A 20,040-nucleotide genomic window follows, 5' to 3' on the forward strand; every position below is an offset into this window, starting at 1 on the left:
TTTACATTTCTTTCTCTGTATTCTTGTTGGCATTTGGTGTTATCACTGCTTTCCATTTTAGCCTGACAGATGTGTCCTGTCACCGCATCGTGGTTTTACTGTGCATTTCCCCAGTGGCTACCGATGTTGAATATATTTTCATGTGCTCCTTTGCCATCTGTATGTTTGTTTGTTTGTTTTTAAAAGATTTTATTTATTTATTTGACAGACAGAGAATACAAGCAGACAGAGAGGCAGGCAGAGAGAGAGGAAGGGAAGCAGGCTCCCTGCTGAGCAGAGAGCCTGATGTGGGGCTTGATCCCAGGACCCCGGGATCATGACCTGAGCCAAAGGCAGAGGGTTTAACCCACTGAGCCACCCAGGCGCCCCAAATTTCATGTTTTTGAGCAGTTTTACATGTTGAGTTTAAAATTTTAGTGTCCATATGTTAATTATTATCAAAAAAGAAATCAAACTGACTTTGATATATTTATTTTGTATACTAAATCCTGTTGAACTCACTTCTAGTTCTAGAAGCTTGTCTATTTTTGCAGATTCCTTGGAATTTTCCACATAGGCAATCACGTAATCTGCAAATAAAAACAATTTTACTTCTTTCCTTCATATCTGTATGCCTTCTATTTCTTTTTCTTACCTTATCGCACTGGTTAGACTTCCAGCTCTATGTTGAAGAGAGTGGTGAGATCAGATATTCTTTCCTTGTTCCCAAGCATCAGTTTTTAACCATTAGGCACGATGTTAGCTGTAGGATTTTATAAATATTCTCCATCTACTTCAGGAAGTTCCACTCTATTTCTACTTTTATAAAATTAAAAAAAATCATTTGTGAGTGTTAAGTTTTGTCAAGTGCATTTTCTGTATCTACTTATATGGTCATGGGGGTTTAGTCTGCTCATTTGTGGATTACGTGATTAATTTTTAAATATTGCTTGTTTGTGGATTGCATGATTAATTTTTAAATATTGCTCTGGCCTTGCATTTCAGGTGCAAATAAAACATTCTTGGATATCTTTTTTTATATGTTGTAGAAATCTGTAAGCTAATGTTTGTTAAGGATTTTTGCATTTATTGTCATATTGTCATTGGTCCATACCTATTTAGGGTTGCTGTAACTTTTTGGTAGGTTGACCTTTTATCATTATATTATGTCTTTTTCAGTGTCTGGTAATTTTCTTTGCTCTGAAATCTGCTTTGTATTAATATAACCACTCCTGCCTTCTTTTGATTAATGTTTGCATGATATATATTTTTTCCATTCTTTTGTTTTTGACCTTTTTCTGTTATACTTGATGGTGATTCTTGTGGACAGCAAATATTGGGGTCGTGGTTTTTAATTCACTCTGCCAACCTCTGTATTTTCATTGGTGTATTTAGATCATTTACATTTGATGTAATTATTGACACATTAGTACCGAAGTCTGTAATTTAATTTTTTCCCTTATTTTGTCTGCTTTTCTTTTGTCTATTTTTTGATCTTCCTTTGGTTAACTTAGACATCTTCAAAATTCCATTTTGAATTATGTTTAGTGTTCATTAGTGCATCTCTTTGTATCGCTTTTTAAGTGGTTGTTCTTGGTATTACATTATATATATGTAGCTTATCCCATTCTACTGGTGTTGTCATCTTACCAGTGCGAGTATAGAGATCTCTCCCCTTTTATATCCTTTTACTCTCCACTGTTTATAATATAATATTTTATTTACTTATTTTAAAGTATAACATTTTAATATTTTCCTTATTTACATTTAGGACGCATCAGAGAGTGGTATAATTTTTGCTTCAACTGTTAAACATGCCTTAGAAAACTAAAAAAGAGATGAAAGGCCTATTGTATTAACTTTGCTATATTTTTACTTAAAAAAATTCCCTCTTTTATCATTTCCATTCTGTTTAGGGAACATCCAGCAGCCATTATTTTATGATAGGTCTACTGAATTCTCTTAGTTTTCCTTTGTCTGAGAATGTCTTGATTTCCTCTTCATTTTTTTAAAAGACTTTATTTATTTATTTGACAGACAGAGATCACAAGCAGGCAGAGAGGCAGGCTGGGAGAGAGGAGGAAGCAGGTTCCCCGCTGAGCAGAGAGCCCGATGCGGGGGTCGATCCCAGGACCCTGAGATCATGACCTGAGCTGAAGGCAGAGTCTTAACCCACTGAGCCACTGAGGCGCCCTCCTCTTCATTCTTGAAGGACATTTTCACTGGATATAAGATTCTGAATTGGCAGTTCGTTCTTTCAGCATTTGTAAATTATCACGTCACTTCATCTGGCCTTCATGATTTCAGACGAGAAATACATGGCTATTCCATGTGTTGTTTTTCCCTCACAGGCAGAAAGACATTTATCTCTGGCTGTTTTCAGGACTTTATTCTCTGTCTTTTGTTTTCAGAATTTTGATTATGATCTGACTTGGCTCGGGTGTCTTTGGATTCGTCCTGTTTGGGTTTGCCAGGCTTAGGAATCTGTAGGTTTATGTCTCTGTCCAAATTTGAGAAGTTTTCAGCTACTTTTTTTTTTTTTAATCTCTTTTTCATCTCCATCCTCTTTCTCCACTTTTTTCCAGGATTCTAGACCGTCAGGCCATCCTCTCTTTGTTCATGATTTGTCCACTCTGAAAGGCATGAGACAGCAGAGAGCCTACTCTTACCAAACTGCCATTCTGTGAGGGTGTGCTCAGACCTGCCTGCTGCCTTCCGTGCGTCTCAATACTGGACTGGAATGGGTCCAAACCTCTAACACAGGTACTTGGAGTCTTTTCATCTGAAGAGATTCTGTGACTATGATGACAAATACGATTTTTGATATGGCCAGATGACTAAATCAAAGCCCCTGCATTGGGTTTGAACTCAGGACCCTGAGATCAAGATCTGAGCAGAGACCAAGAGTCGGACACTTAACTGACTGAGCCACCCAGTGCCCCACGACGAAATGATTGCATTGCTAAGTCATGTAGAGGTCATTCAGTAACTTAAACGTCGGTTCATATACAACAATGCATGCAAGGAACAGATTTCATATGTGGCTCTGTGTTAACCCCAACCCCATCTCACCAGTGCCTCCGTGTCTGGGACAAATGTCTGGCCTGGACTCATCTGGGTCACTGTTCTCTGTGATCGTGATGCTCCTCCCCACAGACTAGTTCACAGTCCCTAACGGCCGCTTACATCCCAACTCACATTAACATCCTGGGGACTGCAAGATCCATAACTGCTGAGTCCAAATGAAGGCACACACCCTCCTGGAACCCTGGTTCTACAGCTCAGCTGCTCTGCCCAGCATGCTGACACACAGATCAGTCAAGCGTCCACCAGCATACAGCTGCTCAGGAACAGTGTCTGGGTTTTGGGTCAGAAAACATCTGAAGTTGGTGTCAGTGGAAAAGGCTCCACCTTCGTTCACACTCTCATGGTTTGGCAGGCACCCTTCCCTGTGTCCCCAGGATTAAACACACAGAGTCTTGCTCCTTAATTAATCCATGCCCCTGGGTGTTCCCTACTGGCCCCCCTCTGAGTCGTGGCCTCATGTGTTTAGAACAAGCAGGGACATCAGTGAGGAAGCTGGTTCTCTTGAGTGGGGACATGGGGAGGCAAGGGAAGGTAGCTCTGCATGTAGGCAACATTGCTGAGAAGGTACTTCCCACGCAAGAAGGACTTTTAAAGAAGTCATGAAGTAGCTTTTTCCCTCTTGCCTACAATAAAGGCAAGTTCGCAATGTTTTTTGGTGAAATCTCATAGGGTTTGTTAGCCATTCTTGTTGGTTGATTTTATATCTTTCTCTTTTTAAAAATAAAAGCAACAGGCAATTGGTCTGTATTCACGGTGTGCTCAGGAAAGCCGAGTGCTGGAGGGGCCCGTAGGACTGCTTCTGTCTCCAGAGGATGCTGTCTGTCTGTGAAGACACAGAGACACCCAGGCCGTGCGGGTTGTGCACATAAGAGGACTCGGCCTTGATTCTGACTCCCAGTGGGGACGGAATTCTGCAGAACTACATCCATGATTTTCAAGTTAAAATGAGAAAGAACGGAGTTAAAATGAGTCTTTTTAAATTTTGGCTTCCTATGTATGCTCTTTATTCCCAACTCTGAGTCAACACTGATAGTTCGCCTTCGGGAGCACAGGCCTTCTGTGGTCTGTCGGCTCCTCGGGCCTCTCTCAGAGCGGCCGTGCTCCTTTTGGCTCCAGTGTTCCCTGGGAACAGTGCAGTGTTCCCTGCGCCAGGCAGAGGCCAAGATCTGGGCAGAAAAGAGAAAGTCATGCAGACCGCCGCACCGCAAGCGGCCTGAGGTGCTGGACTCCGAGGATGCGTGGGTGTGCAGGGCTGAGTCTTGAAGGAAGACCAGGACTGGGCCCTGTGCACAGTAGGACTGTACCCGCAGGTGTGCAGAGCGTGGGAAGGACCGTGTGCAACCTGGGGACGGACTCCGACCGGGCGGCAGATGTCTGACATGGCATCGATGATCCCTGAGCTTTCACCAAAAATTAGTTTCTCACTGTGGCTTGGGGCCCACACGGCACCGTTCTTACCCAGTGAGGCTGAGCGTCTCTCTGAAAATTGTGATTATCCAACATTTTGCCTGCAGGGTTTCTTTGTCCGGCGGAGGGTTCCATTGTAACTAATTCCAAAACACTTCTTTCTCAAACCTGGCTCACAGTTGATGCTGACTGCTGGTGTCATCGGCTGGATCCGTGTGGCGAGTGAGTGAGCGCTGGTGTGAAGGCTCGGGCAGGCCGGCCGTTCCATGTGGCCTCCCGGAGCCCTCGGGTGCCCTGGGACATAGACACAGACAGCCGGAAGCCCTTCATGTAACCTGAGCCCAGTGAGCCTCTCCCTGGCCACCTGGGCACGACACTGCGCCTCCAGGGTCGGTCTCCCGCCTTGCTGTCTGCTTCATCCTCAGGGTCCCTGCCAGAGAGAAGCCCCTTGTGTGGCCTGACCCGCTCCCTGGGTTCAAACCCGTTCCTGTCCCCCCTGCACGGCCAGGGGTCCTGCTCTGCCTGGAGACAGCAGTCTGAGGGACAGCACGGTCGGAGCCTGTTAGCTGGTCTGGTCCTCCGAGATGAGGCCGGCCCCTCCGAGCCTGGATCTGCCTTGTCCCCACCACCGTTCCAGAAGAAAACCACCGATCGTCTGAAACAAGGCTGAACCGATTCCTGGAACAGCTGAGGGGAGCTGTTCTCTGAGCAGAGCAAACGTGTGATCTGACCCAGAGTACCAGGAAGCCTGGTGTCAAGGGTCGGCAGGACCTGGGCCCCAGAGTGGGGCAGAGGGGATGGGCAGACTTTCGGAAGTGCGGCCTCAGAGGGCAAGTTGTCACTGACCCACTGGGATGGGATTTGAGCTGTTCTACGGAGATCTCGTTTATAGCGTCAGACCAAGGCCAAAGAATACTTGATATTTCCTTGCTAGACTCTGGAGAACGAGCTGAGTTAGTCTCACTGTGCACACAGAAGACCAGCATCCCCGTGGCCAGAGAGGCACTGAGGTTGGTGCCTCTGGCCCATGTCTCTCCCGGACTGGGGCTTGGAGGTGAGGCTCACTGTCAGCTTTCAGACCACCCTGGGGAAAGCTCATCCACCACTGCTTTCCGCCCGTGGAACCCTGGACAAGTTACCGAAACTCTTCAAGTCTCAGATTCTTCGTTGATAAAATAGGCTGTCAGTAACATCTGTGTTACAGACGTGACGCATTTATCGGGTGTATATTAGGAACTCAGCAAGTCATGGCCAAGGTTGAAGCCTTTCAATGCCCAGGCAGTGCAGGCTGGAGCCCTGAGTGTTGTTGTGGGTGGACCATTGCGTCTCTGGTAGAGCTTGGGGTCTCCAAAGTCGATGTGCGGGGACTTGGCTGGAGCACAGACCCCAAAGGCAGGTAAGGCAGGTGCTCACGTAAGGGGGCAGGGAGAGGAGCCACCGGGCAGCAGGCTGCAGAGGCCAAGAGGGCTGTGGACAGCAGGTGGGAAGCAAGGCCTGGGAGCCTCTGAGACACCAGGACACAAGCCTGGGGAGGGACAGGGAGAGCCTGCACCCTACAGAGCATGGGGAGGGGCCCTGGTGGCCTGGGCAGAGATTTGTGTGGGGAAACTGGCACGCACTGGATTTTTTCTTAAGCAGAAATGATGGAACTCTATTTCCTGCTGTCTTCCAGGCTAACACCCACCAGTTCATCTAAAATAAACCATCGTAAACTTGGGGAACTCCGGGAGCGAGCTCTCACCAAGGCATGGGGTGAACCTGTGCTGTTCCAGGACCAGTCACTTGGAGGAGGTCAGAGTCCTGAGACGGAGGTGGTCAAACCATGACTGCTCTCCTGTTTTCCGCTGCCCCTCTGCTGGGACATGCAGAGAGGCAAGGGTCTCCTCCCCAGCAGGATCCCCGCTCCTGGTTCTGCGTGCCCAGAGGGCTTCCTGCCTACCAGCGTGCTCCTTGCCTCCAAGCCAGAGTCCCGATGGCCACACCTTCTCCTGTCGCAGTCGGCAACTGGTACCTGCCGGGACACGGCGTGCAGGCACACATACCGGAATCGAGTGGGAGATGGACGTGAGCCTTTGTGTGCGGAGCCTGGGGACGCGGCCAGAGCTCCCGGCTTGCTCTCAGGGCTGAGGCAGCCAAGCTAAGGGGGAGTCGGGGCGGTTCTCTAGGGCGCATGTCTCGCTGCCACCTGTGTGGGCTCCTACGGGGGTCTTTGCGGGTCCAGAGGAGCTCAGGTCACCTGCAGCCCACGCCCCAGCACCTTTGTAAGTGCAGCCGGCTGCCTGCAGTTGCCTGCCGGGGTCCCCCCTTCCCCCTCCCCCGCTGTGGAACTGGGCTGGCCCAGCTCCCGGCGCAGGCTGGGCATGTCTCTCCCCAGCATTAGCCCAGGAGAGATTTTCCAGGAGGCCGGGCAGCTTAACGGATCATGCCTGGCCTTTCACATTTGGGCTGCGGGTGGGGTTCGGCTCGAGGTCCTGAGGGGCGGCCTGGCAGGCTGTAGTCACGGCAGGCCCAGGCTTCTGTCCTCGCCCGCCACCTGGAAACTCCTCCTGTCAGGAAGTCCTTGCCCCGTGCAGGCGGCCCCGAGCAGCCCTGCAGCGTGAGCTCCACTCTCTTCGTCTCCGCCTGGGGGCGGCCCCCGAGGGGTGCAGAGCCGGGCTCCTGGGCCCACAGTGCAGGGGGCCTCCTAGCTGTGGGACGCAGGTTCTCCCACGCTCCTGGCTATGCCGGGTGGGGCCGCGGGTGCAGACACACACGGGTTTGCTTGGGGGAGGGGAGGAGTGGTGCGGTCCCTGCCAGACGCCCTGCTTGGCTCTGCCTGTGGCTACGGGTGACTCTCAGGAACGGCCTGCCCCAGGGGTGTGACCGGGCAGAGTCTGACGGGCAGAGCCAGACAGCCACGGGGCTTCCACCCCCACAGGGCCCCTCTGTCCCCCACTACGGGGGCGGTGGCGGCGGCGGCATCCCCTTGTGGAAGCGCATCTGAGCGGCCACTTCTGCGCTTCTGGTGAGGGTTTCTGCCAGGGAAGCTCTCCGCCTGCATCACTCAAGGGAGGGGAGAGGGGTTAGCAGAGACTATGCCCCAGGCTCCCCTGGGATGACGTGGGCCACCGAGGGCCTGGAAGGCAAGTGACAGTGCAGGGGCCTCCTCCAGTCCCGGGCTTTGAAGGATGTATTCGGGGCAGCAGGCGCGGGCTCTTGTTAACGGGATGGATGGATGAGCAGGGGAGAGGACGGGTGTCTACAGCGAGGGGCAGAGGTGGGTGGAACACGTGGCGGGCGAGGGACGTGTGGCAGAACCTGGGCCACGGGGAAGCTATGGAGACTGACAGCGGGTTGAGGTCCCTGAGAAGCCCTGAAGTGAGCAGCGAGGCGCAGGTCGTGGGGTGAGGACGGCCGCTCAGCGTATCGTCGGGGCGACGGGCCCAAGGTCAAAGGGTACGCGGCCGCTGCCTGTGTTCCCCTAGTCTCCACCGGTGGCCTTAACGCTGGGTTCCACTACCGATCCCCGAGAATGGAAGCCGCCCACCGCCTGTTCCCCACGTCTCCAGGAAGACCGCGCAGACAGCGCTTGCGCACAGGCCAGAGACGATGCCGTCCGTGGAACCAAGACGCTCCCTTTTACCGTGTGAGGGTGTGAAGTGCCGTCTGGGATGTCCATGGGCCGTGCCCATGTGAGGACCTTCACCACAAAGGTTCGAAATTAGGGTCCTTATGCATTGATCCGAATATAAAAGTCCCACGCGGGGCCTCTGTCCATCCCCTCTGCCCCCCGCTAACTCGCGAACACTGACTGCACGGAAGGGCCGCATGGAGGCCCGTGAAGATGAATCACGTCCAGTCCTTGAGCTCAGGCTGCCCACGGCTGAGGAGGTAAGACACAGACACAGAAAGTGTAGGGAGAAGGGTCCAGAGAACAGGGTGGGATTTGGGGATGCGTGTTTCCTTACTGTCAAGATCCAGGGAGGCTCATAGATGAAGAGGACGTTTGCCCTCCTAGAAACATGCTTGTCAGGGGGAGGCCTTTCTGTGTGGCGTCCAGTTAGAGACCCAGATCCTGGAGGCAGATGCCAGGGACCTGTCTTCAAATATTCCACTTGGAAGGGAGGAGTCAAGTAAAGCCCTGCCGTCTTATCCTCCTCCCATTCCCATGATGAAGCCTGTATCCGCCACGTCCCAGAGGAGACTAGGGCCGTTGCTTCACTACCTTCTGGCAGATGTTTTGAAGGAACATAGGCCCATCATGATGATTTGCTCTAAATGGCAAGTGCCAAACCCTTTCGTTGTGGAAACCCGGAAAGAAGTTCTACCCCTTCCCGTGTATCCCCTTGTCCCTACTCCCCAAACTGAGTAGGGTTAGTTTGGGTTCCTGGCCTTGGAGTTCTGAGCAGGTCAGTTTATGTTCCAAACGCATTGGAAAGTCCGCTCCAGTGGTCCGGCTGTGTCATGGGATGCGGCTGTCTCTTGTGAAGACTCAATGCACGTGCACGGTGTGGCCCATCTCCATGGCGAGCACTGTACTTCCTGCAGCCTGGAAAGACCACCGTGCTCAGAAGACCACGCTCGTGGTCTGAAACCAACGTAAGAGCTGGCAATCAGCTCTTGGACTCCTGGTTCAGAGCATCCCCAAGTTCTTCTTGTCTTTCCAGAAGCTTGGGTTGCTGCTGCCATTTTCTCAAGGAAAGGAGAATGGCTCTTGGAGCTCCGGGGGTGGATGGGGGTTCGTTAGTCGTCCCAAACTTCTCAGAGTCAGAGCGTTAGTGGGATAGTAAGAGGAACACAGCAGAAGTGTCGACATGGCAAGAGAAGGCTCCTAGCCTGGGAGACGAGCATTAGGTCCCACTGACCCTAGCGGCTGTGACTAAGAAGATGTATAACAAGCCTCTTTAGCCTTTACTGAGGCATCACCTGATCTCAGTTCGACACCAGTGGGTTGCTATTTCTGCGAGCAGAGAATTACTGGTGTAATTTGTTTTATGCAGAAGAGAGTTCAGAGGGAGGTGTTAGAAATGCAACATTTTCTAGAAAACCCTCGGTTCTGCCAACACTCACTAAGCACCCGTTCTGTTGCAGCACAACGTGGAATACTGGAGATACTGAGCTGACCGCGTCTGGGCGGCGAGTACGAGCACAGAAGCATGTGCGACTAAGTGTCCCACTGAGGGTGGGGAAGAGGTGTGAACTCGGTCTGCAGGGAGGGAGGAAAACAAATCAGCAAAGGCTTCCTGGAGGAGGTGTTCAGATGACTGATTGATGTCTCTGAAAAATGTGATACATGGATTCCCCCTTATTTGCCACAAACTGAGTAATAATAATTATATTTCCTAAACTTCTGAAAATACACAGCTGCACCATAAACATCCCTTAGTTACTTCATGAGTATTGGAGAAAAAGTTATTAATTATTTAACTTTTATTGATTAATATATGAAGACAAGGACCTAAAAAAGGCAAGTAACTTGCCCATTGTCTCAGCTGCAGTAAGTTCTGGAAAGAGGAATGTCTCTTCCTGTTTGCCACATGCTCTAGTTTTTGGTTATACCTGTGCCACAAACGAAGACAAAAAAGCACAAAACGCAAAAGCGTTTTGTCACGAACACCGCCTGTCCTTCAGGGAGGTGGTGGAAGATCCCATCCCAGTCCTGGGACCCGCAGCCTTTCCTGGGGCTCCAGCAGGCCGTCTCTGCAGCCGTGGCATTGCTGTCTGGCTCTGGTTGTTCTCCTCTGTGTTTACTGCGGACACAATCTGCCTCACTTCCCCGTGTAAATGAGCCCAGCCGCACAATGGAGCCTGCTGCCCTGGCTGGAAATTGCCAGAGGGAGTGTGGCTTTGGGGACTGTCACTCTGGTCTTGGCCTTTCCTTCCTTTCCCCGTTCTCTGGAAACCAAGTGGGAAATAGAAATGAGGGAGGCGTCCCTGGGCTGTTGAAGTGGCTATATGTTTGTCTGTGTTGGACAGAGACACCCCCAGGGAAAGGTTCTCGTGTCCTTATAAATAGAGGGTAATAGGAGGTGTTGCACCATCTAAAATCCTTTCCAATCTTTGGTAGCTGCTCATGGATAAAAGTGGCTGGTAGTGAGAAGAGTGTCCTGTGGTTTCCAAAAGAGTGCCATAGTTTACTGTGCATCATTTATATGAATTTTAACTCGGAAATGTAGCTGGGACCAGGAACATGACATAAAATACCAATACATGGGATTTTATTTTTATCTTTCATATAATAATTAAAACATTAATATCATTCATTTGTTTTTGTCACATGCTCTGAGATAAATGTCATCATCCCCATTGTCACCATCATCACCATCACCAAAGTACCATCATCATCATCATCATCATCATCACCATCATCATCATCACCATCATCACCATCATCATCACCATCATCACCATCATCACCATCTCCATCATCATCATCATCATCTCCATCATCATCATCATCATCATCATCATCACCATCATCATCATCATCATCATCATCATCACCATCACCATCACCATCATCACCATCATCATCATCTCCATCATCATCATCATCATCATCATCATCACCATCACCATCACCATCATCACCATCATCATCATCTCCATCATCATCATCATCATCACCATCATCATCATCACCATCATCATCACCATCATCACCATCATCATCACCATCATCACTATCACCATCATTGCTTTTGGCATCAAAAGATCTCTATGAAGATCTGAAAACACAACGTCCTCTGGCCTGAAAAATGCGAAGAGAAGTGTGCAGAGGTGCTTACCTACTGTGACCAACATGAAGACAGATGAGAGGCACATGTGGCCCATATACGTTTTTAGGGCATGAAGAGAAATACAGACATGAACTAAGGATAGGGAAAGTGGAGTAACTTTAAGAAAAAAAACCAAACTTGTGTCTTGAAAGAGCAAGGTGTATGAATTTCAAGTGCACGACTCCACAGTTCTACCAAAGAGTACACTGGGGTCACCAGTTCCGGGTTCTCAGGCGCCTGTCCCTTCTCCAGGGCCTCCCTCTACCCCTCTTACCTTTAGATTCGGTTTCCTGATTTTGGAAAACTGATTCTGAAACACATGATTCGAATCAGACAGCGTTTATGTTGTGTGTCCTGTTTCCTCTCCTCATCATCACGTTTGTAAGACTTATGCTTGTTGGCACGAGCCATAATGTGTCCCTACTGCTCCAGGGAGACCACAAATTATGCCCCTAGTCACGACGATGAGCGTCTCTGTGGCTTCCAGTGCTGGCATGGAGACCGCCTGCCCAGGAACGCTCCTGTGCGTGCCGTCTGCTGAGCCGGAGGTGCGTGTTGTGTGTCTCGGGTGGAGCGGCTCGGTCATCAGGGAGTCGCCTGCTGCATGTGTGTTCCTGTGGACGCTGCAGCAGAGTTCACGCCCCACAGTTCCTCTATGTCCTCAGCAGCACTCGGTACCCGAGTCGACAGGGCAACACTAAGGTGCAGACACGTACCAGAACCCCCGAAGGGGTTCCTGTAAGAACACAGTGGGCTGTGAACACAATGAATGTCCTTAAGCACCGACACGTCGTCTGGCTCTGTTCTGAGTCCCGAGCCCCTGGACCGTGCTGTCCAGTCTGGAAAAGCAATAAACCTTTCTTGGTGTCTCAGACTGGGTGCCGTCCAAGGAGCTGCCTCCCTACCTGCTGTTACTGGACGAGGCGTGTATGGGAGGCCCTGTGGGGTTGCTGGGGAGTGACGTCTAGAAGGGAAGGTGGATTCCAGGAGTCGCTGCCATCAGCCTGAGAAACCAAGCTGTCCAGTGCAGGGGGAGACGGGGTGCTTGGGGAGGGCCAAGGGAGGCTGCTCCTGTGTGACTGCTGCCTCTCTGGTTCACAGCCAAACCTCTGGCGGTGGGCCTGGACTCAGCAGTTGCAAGGAGGGACTGGACCCCAAGAGGAGGAGCCAGTAGGACCTCTCCTCCCGCTCATCTCTGCCTCTGACCCAGCCACCCTCAGCGTCACAGCAGCTGCTTCCAGTCTGCCTGCAGAGCTCACGCACACTCCCCTCTTTCTGCTCTCATGGCCTGACTTGGCTGACCCAAAGTTCGAGACCGGGGAAGGGTTCCTCTAGAACCCTCTGTGTGGTGAGGCACATGGCTATCTCCTCTCAGCGGGTGTCGGCGTCTTGTGCCGAATCGCTGGTAAGCCCCAGGCCTGAATCTTTCTGTCTCCGCCTGTGACGAGGAAGAACTTGCCAGGAGGCCTCCGCCGCGGCTGAGAAAGGGTCAGCACGACTGTGGGACAGAGGGCCTGTGCCCCCTGCCGTGTGCCTTCCTGCCCTCCGGAGGGGGGGGGGTCCTGCGTGCCGCCCCCTCTCCGCTGGGCTTGGAGAACTCCCGGGGAAGGGCCGGGCCCAGCAAGCAGGTTCTCGCCGTCGGCAATTTCAGGCTTTGGCTTCACGGCAGCCCGTGAGCATGCCCGGCCCTGCCAGCTTGGTCGGGCCGCCGTGGTCGGCAGGTCAGGCAGCAGAGGGGCCGTGGGCTGGGCCGGGCTTTGCTCCCTCTACCCCAGCTTCCTCCCCTCCCCGCGTCTTAGTCCAGGACAAATGCCGGCTCAGGCCCGGGTCTGGAGAGCCTGCAGCGGGGCGGGGAGGGCCCGGCCGGGGAGCTGAGGCGTCGCTCACAAACACTGAGCATTTTACTGCGGCGTCTGCTCCCACCCAGGGTCCCACATTTCCAGACGAGCAGGGCCTGCAGGCGACCTTGTCTTGTCAAGTCAATGCCCGGGGGCCAGAGGACACGGCGTGAACGAGTGGACGGCTCCTCACTGTCCGGGGCCCCTCGGTGCCCCACGCGTGCCGAACCCGTGTTTAGTGCGTGCTCAGGGGGGCTCCCGCCGCCTGTCTTCTGGGGCACCAGGCTCTGGGCGGTGGGGTCGTTCGCGGACCCGGCACGTTACTCAGAGCGCTCTCGTGGTTACTCACAGCTTCTCTGGTGGCCTCTCGGTCTCTGAGGGGGTGTGAGTCCCCCCAACCCCCGCCCCCGCCCGTGAGGGGACTGTCAGGGGCCTCTGGTGACCGATCAGGTTCTGCCGTGCGCGCTGCGCCCTGCGCTCCGACAGGGTTAGGATCTCTTGTCTCCTCGTCTGTCTTCTAGAAGTCTCCCTTCTGCAGGGTTAGCGCTTCTCGCCTTCTAATCCGTTTCGCCTGGTGTCAGTATCCTGGGTCCGTTTTCGTAATGTTCTCCCTCCGTGGATCTCCCGCTTCCTGTATTTTCCGTTTTCCTCTTTTGTTTGAAGTTTGTTTCTTATAAAAAGCACGTGAGGCGACCCTTGACCAGCACGGGTTCGGACTGTGGGTCCGTCTGGAACAGGCTTTCTCCGCGTGTGGGCCCGGGCTTGTCCGCGGTCCCTCGCCGCAAGCTCTTCCGTTCTCCGGCGGCTCTGTCGTGGGACCGCGGTCTGCGGCACGTGCGACGCACAACGGGCGTCAGTCCGTCGGCTGCTCTGTCGGGGTACGGCTCCCAGGGGACAACAGGCTCTGAGCGGCTCGGTTTGGGGGTCAAAAGTGACAGGCAGGCGCCCCCAACCCCGTGTTGTTCAAGGGTCCCTTGTACTGGGGCTGATTTTTATTCTTTAAAATGAGGAAAGTCCCTTAATGGGTTGATCCAGTTTGCAGTTTTGTGGTTTCTGGACCTCGGGTCTGCCCTCTTACCCAACATTCCCACCAGTGTGTTTTACCTTTTCTTCTACCGGCGCTCCGGCCCCTTGTTTGTAAATTGATCCAGTTTTCTGTTTAATGTTTTTTTCTGTGGGTTTTAAAGTCACACAGTCTATTTCTAATTCTTTAGTTTTTATTTTTATCGTATTGAGACAAATACATAAATTGATTTCTTTCTACGACTGTCGAAAAATAGTCGAGTATCTAGCTCTCCTGTGCGAGAGGACAGAGCATTAATGTAACCTCCCTTCCTCCGTGCCTGTCTGCCTGGCCCTTCCCTGTCTCGCTCCCTGGAGTCTCGTTTCAGAGGACTGTTTTAAAAGTTTTAAAAATCACCCTATTTTACTTTAAAAGTCTTTAAAGACGCATTTAGGCAATTTTGTTAATTTGTTTGTTAATCCCACTTTTCATATTTCACGGGTTCTTGTTGGACTCTTTTTCCTTCTTGTTCACGGACCTGGTCTGGTGGTTCACGTGAGAAGAACGTCCCTTCCTCTGCGTTTGCGCGGAAGCGCCTTTCTCCGGAACCTTCCCCGGGTGATGGCGTGGCTGCACCCCGTGCCCTCGGTTCAACACGCCTCCTTCAGCGCTTTGAGCGTATGAGGCCACTTTCCTTCGGGCATCCAGGGAGGCTGACAGTAATCTGGGTTTTTCTTCTTTACAAAACTCTTTTTCCCTGTGGTCGTGAAGGTTTCTCTTCCGTTGAGGTTCTTCCATCTCGGGGTGAGCCTCCGACCTGCGCTGCTCAGCATCCGGTAGGCCCCGAGGACGAGCGCTTCTTCGTTGTGGGGAGACCCTGAGGAATTGCTTCTTCCCGTAACGACGTCTCGTCGTTTCCCCTCGAGAGCCCGAGTGAGCATGTGTGCCGCACGTCCCCTCGCGTGTCTGAGGTCTACGCGGTCCCTCAGTCTGTCCTACAGCACCTCTACTCACTGCTGTTTCCCATCTAAAGCTCAAAATGTGAGTGAGTCTCGCAATCCCAACACGTCTGCTCTTCATTTCCAATATTTCCACTTGGTGCTTCTCTGTCGCTGTCCCCGTGGTTCGCCTGGGCCGCGTGCTCCCGGCCCGGCCCAGAGATGTCGCCGGAGGCTTACGGCGGAGCTCCGCGCTCCCAGGCCCCGTGCCCCGTGCCCCCCCTTACGGAGCAGCCGAACGCTCTCCAGCAGACGGTCCCTTCCGGACAATGCTCCTGTGCGAAGTGGCCTCGGCGACGGCCGTGAAGGCCTTTTCCGGGACTCGGTTTCCGGGTGGGTCGGTGTGGGGGACGGCTGCGAGGCTGGTTTCCAGGTGCGAGCCCCCCCTTTCTCTGGCCCGGCCACCGTCCTGTCCGCCGGGCGAGAGCGGCTCCCTGCGGGCTGGGCAGGCTGGTCCTCCCTCAGGCGCTCCTCCCCGCGCTCACTTCTGTGTGGCCGTCCCCCGAGCAGTGCGGGCGGCCCTGAGTCTTCAGTCCGAGCTCCCGGGTCTCCTCCTGCCCCTCACCTCTGTGGGAGCCTGTCGTCCACTATGTCTTGTCCTGTCAGTTCTGGGTCCGAGGTGACGGTGAGGAAGGGCTTCAGGGCTTCGTTGACAAACTCGAAATGGGCAGCATTTCTAGTCCGTGAGGTAGAGTGGGTTACAGTCCACACGGGGCGCGTCTTCTCTTCAAACGGCTTTCCTGTAGGGCGAGTTCTGTCTGTTCTGGCGGAAGTGACTCTTCGGGGCATTGACAAAGAGACTAATTATTTGCTAATTTTACGTATGTCTTCAGGACGTAAAACTTTATGTGGACGTGACATAAAGTGCCTCTAAAATGCTCTTCTTGAAAGAAGTTTCCTTCAGAAGAAACAAAGACCCACTGAAGAGTGACTGATGAGAGGCGGATATTTTCAGGGATCCTGCCTAGGCTTTATGTTTCTTGATATTTTACTTTGATTGTGTATTATACATTTTAGCTTAATAATTCTGGCCGTTTCCTTTGCTTAATGGACTTAATAAAAATAGTTCAGAAGTGATCGTGCATGACTCAGGGAGCGAGCATGCCGGCTCCAGCCCTGCCGAGCACAAGTATTTGTGGAGTAAAGGAGAAAGACGCGCCCGGGAGAGGCTGGGACTTACTCATAGGATGTCAGCTCAGCTGTTAAACCTCAGTTGGAAGATCAGTATTTAAGAGGCTAATATTTGCCTCTATTCACTCGCTGAGCAAACGCTGTTGAGTCCGTCCCGTGCCCCAGGCGTGTTGGTCTGTCGGCAGTCGGGGTCACCGTGAAGAGCCGGGCAGGCGCTCGGCCCACCCCTGCCCTGCTCCAGGAGGACGGCTGAGCCCAGAGCGCCACGCGGGGGGGGGGTTGCGCAGGACTCTCGGGCGAGGGGAGCTGGACAGCGAGGTTTCTTGGAAGAAGCGCGAACTTTACAAACACCACGAGGACATGGTCCGCCTGTGTTCCTGAGCAGCCCGTCTCAACCTGCGTGGGCAACACCGCCTCCATGACCATTCCTGACCACAGCGACCCTACAGGGCTGAGCTGGGCACGGACACTGAGGAGGCCGTCTGCCTCATGGGGTCGTGAGGCCGGGAGGGATCGGGGAGCAGCCCTCCGGGGTTGGGGGAGGGGAGGGGCCCGCTGGAGAAGGCCCTGGGGTCTGCGGGATGGAGAGAAGGTCCGTGTGGCTGGGTGGAGCGGGGCGGGCCGGGGCGGGGGCTCGGATGGCTCAGACGGTTTCCATCTCACTCACGTTCTTAGCTGCGGATTTCGTCCCGAGAGTAATGACTGCGGAGCCCACAGGGGACCCCTCGGGGAGCGGCATGTTCGGGTTCGGGTCGGGAAGGCTAGTTGCAGCTTTTCATTCGTGGAAATGCCCCTCCCCAGCGGCGTCACATGGCACCGGCCCTCGTTCTGGGTACCAGAGCTGGTGAACTTCAAGGGACGGACGTCCCAACCCTTCTGGGCCGAGACTGTTGCTCAGCGGCAGTCAGACGCCGGGGAGCAGTGGGGACTTGGGGCTGAAAGCCAGGCCCCAGTTCCCAGAGCAGGGCGGGAGGGGGACGGCGAGACGGGGCATCTGCCGGCACGCCCCCAGCTTATCCTGACATCGCGACCTTTCTCTGTGCTGTGCCACGGGGAGTTCTGACCCCACTCTTTCCACAAGGGCCCCATGACCAAGGCCTCCACTGTGGAAGTCTGAAAAGCCTTTGTGGAGGCGGCGAGCCGGGAAGGACAAAGTCCGTGACTCCTGACTCTTCCCGGACCGCAGCTCTGGTGGCTTCGCTGCTTCCCAGAGGGGACGTCCAGAGGGAACCGGCTTCCAGACTGGCCTCTGGCACCGTCGGCCGCCCCACCTGACTAGGCCAGTTTACAGCGTCCACCAGGCTGGGCCAGAGCCCCAGCGTCCACTCGGACACCAGTCCGGACGTCAGGACGAAGGTGTTATTTGGATGGTGTTCACATGGGAATCAGTCCACTTGCAGTAAAGAAGACGACATCGCACAAAGTGGGTGAGCCACATCCAAGCAGTGGAAGATCTGCAAAGAAAAAGATGGCATTTTCCTGGGAAAGAAGCAATTCTACTTCCATCCAAATCCAGGCTGGGCTTCCAGCCTGCTGGCCTGTTCTGCAGAATCCAGACTTGTCAGCCCCAACAACTGTGGGAGCCAATTCTTTAAAATAACCTTCTCTGTGTGTACACACACTTGCTACGCTAGTTTGCCTCTTCCGAGAAGCTTGGATGTTACAGTTTCCCCCTTTGTAATGACTCAAGTCTCTGATGCTCAATGCCAGTAGGTACTATGACCTTCCTGGCCTGATGCCTGGTCCTTCACAGCAAACAGGCTCTAGTCCTGACTCCGTCAACACTTCCTGCACAGTCTGTACTGTGTGGATGCAGCTGGGCAAGTTAGAAACACAAGAATACACTAAGGCACTCCGTCCCTGCAGCGGGAGTCCTGGGTCCCGTCCACCGTGTCCCTGCTGCAGGAGCCCTGGGTGGTACCTCATGGCCTCCAGCAGGTTCAGTGTGAAGCTGTTTTGTCCCTCAGCTCCTGGGTGCTCCTTTAGAGAAGGGCTAGAAGGATCTCAGGGTGACACTCGTCACATTTGTCACCAGGCCACGTGGTAGCGTCCCCATCATGGATGCATCAGGCTTATTTTCTGCCTCTTGAACCTGAAAACTTCGCCCATTTCCTGTGAAGGGGACGTTATGTGCGGGGCCCGCGAGGCCATGAGTTCAGGCAGTCCACAGTGTGGTCCTGCCCCACTACTGAGGGGAGGAGGGGACCTTGGAGACTGGGCTGCATCGTGGGGATGGATTGGGATCTCAAGTCCACGTCCGTCCCCATTACAGGCAAACGCGTTCATTGCCTTCATCGTCAAGCTCTGTGATCCGGTCTGTGCAGCCCCTCTGACAGGGCGATGACTGTTCACAACCAGCAAAGCATGGTCTCCCTCTCCTCCCGGCCGGGAGGGCTGTTCCCACAGCACGGCGGAAGAGGAGAAACGATTTTATCGGAGCCTTCACGGCTCAATGGCGGTTGTCCCCCAGGAGGGCCCGCTGGAAACGACGCCGTCTCCCCTCCTGGGGCTCTGTCCTACCGGCATCTACAGCCTGTGGGCTTCGGCGAGTCCGATCTGCTTCCGGTCATGGTGGCGTCAGTGGCGAGGGGAGGGCTCAGCATCTCCCGAGTCTTTGTCACCAAGGAAAGGTGAAATCCTGGCAGGCGTGCTGGTTTAGAGCGGGTCCCCTACGTCCCGGACACGAGGAGGCCCGGCGCCCCAGCCTCCGACAGCCGTGGCCGCTCGCAGGAGCATCCCGGGGTGAGGAGTGCCGTCACGGGTCCGAAGCCGCTCTCGGTGGAGGCTGGGCCCCGCAGGGGGAGCCGGAGCTGGCCGGAGGCTGGGGGTCCCTGCCCGCTCCTGCGCGGGTCCCTCAGTCTCCCCCTGCTGCCCGCTACCCTGGGGGCTCAGGGCTGCCTCAGAGCCCTCTTGCCCCATGGCCTGTGTCCCTCGGCCGTCCAGCTGCCCTGCCCACGGACGCCCGCTCCACACGTGTGCGGCCCAGTGGTGGGAGGACCCCGGTGGTCTCCGGCAGGCGCGTAAGCGACGAGCGTCTCTTCTCTCTCCAGCTTTCCCGCGCAGCAGAGCCAGAGCAGCCCCGGGACACTGACAGGTCCCGCCGTGACCTTGCCAGAATCCGGCACTGCCCGTTACCCTGCCAGGGTTGGGCGGGACCGCCAGCTGCCGCGTGAGCCCAGAAGCCCGGGGGCTGTGGCTGCACGTGCTGCCAACGGGGGTCCTGGCCTCAGACTCCTGTGTCCTCTGTCCCCTAGGCCCAAAGTGGCTCGCTGGTGCCGTCCGGCAGCAGGATGGCTCCTGATTAACAGCAGGGCCCGCAGGCTGCCCTACCGGGGAGGCTGTGAGGCCCGGTGCACCCTCTGTGTCCCAGCCCGAGAATCTGCTGTGTCCTGGGCACTGCACCGAAGAGTGGCTGAAGCTTTCTGCCTACACAGTGGTATGTTCTTGGGAGTCTTTGAAGGTTTTGATAAATCAAGGTTTTTATCTTTTATTTTATAACAAGTTCTAACTTCTGTGTTGACCCGATATTTTGCAGATTGAATGACATCTCAGGATGGGTTGCGAGGGAAGCAGAGGGAGGTTTGGGCAGGAGGTTCGCTGGCTGGTGTTCAGATAGTGGGGACCCCCTGCCATCACTCCCCAGGGCTTGACGCTGGTGTGGCCTGCAGGCTGTCCTGACCCACAGCAGGGTCTGGGCCTCCCCCACTGCATCGGGCAGCCACAGACCTGCCCAGAGGCCGTGTGAGCTCGGCCAGAGGAAGGACTGGGCTGTGCCGTGGTCCCAGTAGGAGACCCTGGCACCTGCAGCAGACTGCCGGGAGGAACGTGTTAGAATGGGA

The sequence above is a fragment of the Meles meles genome, chromosome 5 (genome assembly GCF_922984935.1).
Source record: "Meles meles chromosome 5, mMelMel3.1 paternal haplotype, whole genome shotgun sequence".
Taxonomy (NCBI): Eukaryota; Metazoa; Chordata; class Mammalia; order Carnivora; family Mustelidae; genus Meles; species Meles meles.